A 5,377-nucleotide genomic window follows, 5' to 3' on the forward strand; every position below is an offset into this window, starting at 1 on the left:
ATTACGTTGTCCTATTGGTTGTGCTTCCGAGTATCATATTTGCATTGCTGTTAACCCTTTGTTTGTGGTCACGGGTTCTCGTGTCCATGAATGTGTAAACGACTACTGCCGTAACCTGAGTAGCTGCGTACGTAGAACAATAAGTTGACACTTCAAGATATCTATTCCATGTGCAAATCAACACCCACAAAATTTGACAACATCCTCCTGTTTCTATTTACAGTGGAAGCTGTCTAAACCGGCACTCACCGAGACTGAAGAAATAGTCCGGTTTAGACAATGAGCTGGATTGTAGAACTGATGATACAAGCAACGGGTAGGACTGAGATTTTATGCTGGTGTTGACAACTTGCCGGACTGGACATATGCCGGTTTCTACAGCTTCCACTGTACATTATGTAAGTCACGTATTGTGTCAAATATGTCGAAGTTGTGACACATGGTGTTACGTTCCACATTCCCTAGAGCAGTGTTCGGAATCTTTGCCCACAACGTTATCTAGCTGTCGGATAGCTAGGATATGTCTACACCATCTGCCAAGAGTCCAGATAATGTTATCTGTCATCAGAATATGACAACGGTGATGGTTAATTAGAATGTTACAAGTATATATTCTTCTGTTCTAATATTTGATGAATAACCATTGCCTGATAGTTACTTGTGTTTAACTGTCGACCGAGCAATCCAAATCCTTTAGTAAAATAGCTGGAACCAAAGTTTCCCGCATTAGTTTTATCATCAACATAGTTTTTCTATAGCAATTTCATACTTATGGAGGTATATGCGTATTACGAACTATAATTACGACGAAATAAACGTAGTGCCCTTATATATACGGGCATATGTATAAGGAGGCAAATTTTCAGTGAAGGCTATTGTGAATTACTAGTATTCCTCAAATTCGACTGACTACCCTATCGAAATATTGGGATCGTCTCACTTCGTCTCAATCACCAAGAGTTATATTCTCTTGAGACTGGAGAAACAACCCGTGTATTTAACTGTTCTAAATTTGACAGTCTCTGCGCTAGGAAGATCCAACTTACAGAATTCGTATCTCTGAATACCTTCCTTTCATGACTATAGACGGGTTATTTTCAACCTGACAGGTTTCCGTAGTAATCTCATTAACTGAAGTTTATACTCAGTATGGCTGCTCACGATCCTGTCCAGACTACAGATACTTGTTCTATCTATCGCTGTTGGTTGATGTGGAAGCAGCACCAGGCCCAGACTAACTGCGCTAACGCGTTGCAGCATCCGATTCGCCATCCAATTTCTGACAGTTAAATAAGGGACGCCAGAATAAATATGTTCACATCATTATATTGTGCAATTTAGCTGATTTTGATACACATTTAGAGAAATTTAACTCAATGGACTAGTTATGATCCAATTTTCCTCAAGGCATGAATATGCTTTAACGAATCGAATCTAGCTTTTGGCATTTATGTCTATACCAAGGCATGATGAAAGCAAGCTGTAAATACGTTTAATGTCTAAAAGGAGTTTTTGTTCCATACAAAACCATGTTGTGTGTTTAACTCAATGGTCTTGATTCACAGAACATAAAACGTTCATCTTTGATAAGGATTTTGAAGAGATAAATATTTGTTGCCAGGGTACGAAATAGTTTCCAAATGCTGCTAGATATTTGGGCTATCTTTGCCTTAAAGACAGTAGCCCGAAAAAAATCACCAACTGGAAATTTGCGGCCACATGTTTCATAAATAACCTGCTAATATCGTGAACGTTTGTATCAGGCCGTAATCCTTCATGATATAAAGTTTGTTTTAACTTGAGAGTGTTTTAACTTGTTTTAAGTCAGAGAGAGTGATTTATTTACAAAATGACCCCATGAAATCTATTTAGCCAGTCGGGCCATTTACGGTGGACATTTACTGGTCCGTGATTTTACTAGCCAGGGGCTAGCGGGCCAATGACTATGTCACACACCGATTTTAGCCAACTTAAATACACATGGGGAAACCACACTGGAATTTCCACTAGAATTCCCAGAGCCTGTTGTACTGTTCATCGGTTTTTGAGCTGATTAAACTTAGACCCATCTGCTTCGGTAATATTTGACTGCCCAACACTAATGTAAATTTCACATAATTTGACTTTTGTTGGTCAAACCACTGGACAAATGTAATCGGTAACCACAGTGGGACTGTAGGGTTGATGCTGTTTCTGGTCAAAGTATAACACGTCCAATCTGGCTCTCATACAATGACAGCTGGCACTGACGTCATTGATGTCCAGAGGACAAGACTCTCCCTATCCTCGTCCCCACACATTGTTATTTAAACATCATCATCAACAGCCTAATAGAATTACAGGAGCGGTTAGCCTCGGCTGTGTATTTATTAGTCTGATGAACTGACTCTGTGCTTGCTATGGCTTAGCGATGCCACGGGGAGTTCAGTGTGATTATCCAGACAACATAAACTAATTCTCCTCACGATATCAGCGCGATCTCACGTTAGTGAAGGTGATAACGCGGTCTCAGATTCTCTACTTGTCAAGAGGAGGCTGTAGTGTCCAAGCCATAATATTTTCTCTATAACCTGAACACGTCATCAGGGTATGGGTTCATACAAAAGGTATCCAGCCAACATAATGTAATTCTCCTCACGGTATAAGCTCCATCTGACCTTTCTCACGGTGAAATAATGGGACCTCAAACTCTCCATGGGTCTGGAGATGAGACTGAGGTCTCCAAGACATGATACGTATTTTCCCTGAAAGCAAAACACGTTCAGGATACAGTACGTGTACAGGATGTCACTGGTTTCAAACAATAATCTGGCTAAGTCGTTTCAAAGGCATTTAGAAGTTGGAGGAATCAAACTAAAAGTGCTTTATGGTTCAACTTCTTTATTATACAAGGTCACAACGTTTCGAGACAGATTCTAGTCTCTTCTTCAGGTGAAGTGAAGGTGAATCAACAGAGACGGAGAATATAGGTTCAGAAATTCAAGTTTGTCTGGAGGGTCGAGCAGAATGACATTGAGACCAAAGCCCTCGTAGACTCTGTGTACGAGTAGAATAATTTCGCCAAGACTCACGAAGACAACCATCAACAGTAATTTTAAAATAGCACGCCATCTGTAAATGAACGGCGATGTGTCTTTAGTATCACTGTTTGGAGCGTCAGATCTCCCATAGTAATAGGTTGCCCTGCAGTGTTTACTTAGCCAATGCATGGAACCACCTTATCCTCAGTGACTAATCTTTATCCAAACATCTTTACCTGTAACTCGTTAACCTAATCAACACAAGCCTGCACACCAATCAGTTGAAGCCTGTACATAAGTTGAAGCCTGTACATCTATCAATCGAAGCCTGTACATCAATTAATAGAAACCTGTATATCTTATTACCCATTGTTATCAGTCTACTGTTATGTGTATATATACTGCAACCCTTTAGTTTTATCCTCACCTCACCTGAAGAAGAGACTAGAATCTGTCTCGAAACGTTGTCACCTTGTATAATAAAGAAGTTGATAATCTGGCTGTTAGTGAGTCCTGAAGTTCCTAATATAGATTTGTGAGTATGGGGTTACAGAATGGCTTTCAGTTTTGTGCCATTAATGTCAAAATGAGTACCGTTAACAGTGATTATATTTGCGCTCGTCACTCGTTTCTGCGTGACGAGTGAACTTCCCGGTTCTGGTCACACATTAAAATAAAAACATCAGGGAACATCTGCTTCAGGCGACAAATTCACAAGCGCACGAAGCAATTAACTGCCGCTCCGTTCCGTTCTTTACCTTCCTTTACAAGATAACTCAATGAAATGATAAACTGAGCGATGGTGAATGTGGGGACGTGTTTTCCAATTATTGATTCTTGTAATTCAACGAACGATAGCTAAAGGCTGTAAACTTGTCTGCAAGCCTGTCGCCAGGTGGCGCGTTTCATGCAATGCAAACTAGATCAAATCTGTTGAGTGTCAGAAGTGATCTCAACCAGTCCAAGAAACCATTCAGGAGGAGACTTGAGTGACAAGAGACTTTTCACAGGTCCTGAATAAATGCAAATTACAGTACATTAAATGGACCCTGTGGTAGTTTATTGAATCATTAAACGGTGTGGTTCAACATAGGTAGAGCGTGGGAAATACATTAAGAAATATGGAAGAGGTTTCTTAACCCCAGACCGCATGCCACAAGAACGTGTGAGTGTGTGATGTTAGTTTTACGCCGCACACAGCACTATTCCAGCTATATGGCGGCGGTCTGTAAATGATCGAGTCTGGACCAGACAATCCAGTGATCAACAACATGAGCATCGATCTGCTTAACTGGGAACCGATGACATGTGTCAACCAAGTCAGCGAGGCTGCCCACCCGATCCTGTTAGTCGCCTCTTACGACAAGCACAGTCGCCTTTTATGGCAAGCATGGGTTGATGAAGGTCTATTCTACCCCGGGACCTTCACGGGTCGCATGCCAAAAGAGTGACTTCAGATCAGCAGTACACTATAACATGGCAGACAGGTTAATATGGGAGATCTAACTCTCCAAATTGTGATGCTGAAGACACCCTGCAGGGCAACCTATTACTATGGGAGATCTGACACTCCAAACAGTGATACTAAAGACACCCTGCAGGGCAACCTACTACTATGGGAGATCTAACTCTCCAAATTGTGATGCTGAAGACACCCTGCAGGGCAACCCATTACTATGGGAGATCTGACACTCCAAACAGTGATACTAAAGACACCCTGCAGGGCAACCTATTACTATGGGAGATCTGACACTCCAAAGAGTGATACTAAAGACACCCTGCAGGGCAACCTATTACTATGGGAGATCTAACTCTCCAAATTGTGATGCTGAAGACACTCTGTGGGGCAACCTATTACTATGGGAGATCTGACACTCCAAACAGTGATACTAAAGACACCCTGCAGGGCAACCTATTACTATGGGAGATCTAACTCTCCAAATTGTGATGCTGAAGACACCCTGCAGGGCAACCTATTACTATGGGAGATCTGACGCTCCAAACAGTGATACTAAAGACACATCGCCGTTCATTTACAGATGGCGTGCTATTTTAAAATTACTGTTGATGGTTGTCTTCGTGAGTCTTGGCGAAATTATTCTACTCGTACACAGAGTCTACGAGGGCTTTGGTCTCAATGTCATTCTGCTCGACCCTCCAGACAAACTTGAATTTCTGAACCTATATTCTCTACTTCATAACGTGAACATAAACATTTTCTACTTGAAAATAGTGCCCTTGGCACTTTAAAATACATCGGTGAAATACGAATCAAATATGCCCTACAATAAGTGTGAATATTGTTTCCAGGTTAACCCTCAACTTTCAGTGGTATATGCTATTCCCGATATTTTATA

Source organism: Haliotis asinina, chromosome 13 (assembly GCF_037392515.1).
Source record: "Haliotis asinina isolate JCU_RB_2024 chromosome 13, JCU_Hal_asi_v2, whole genome shotgun sequence".
NCBI lineage: Eukaryota > Metazoa > Mollusca > Gastropoda > Lepetellida > Haliotidae > Haliotis > Haliotis asinina.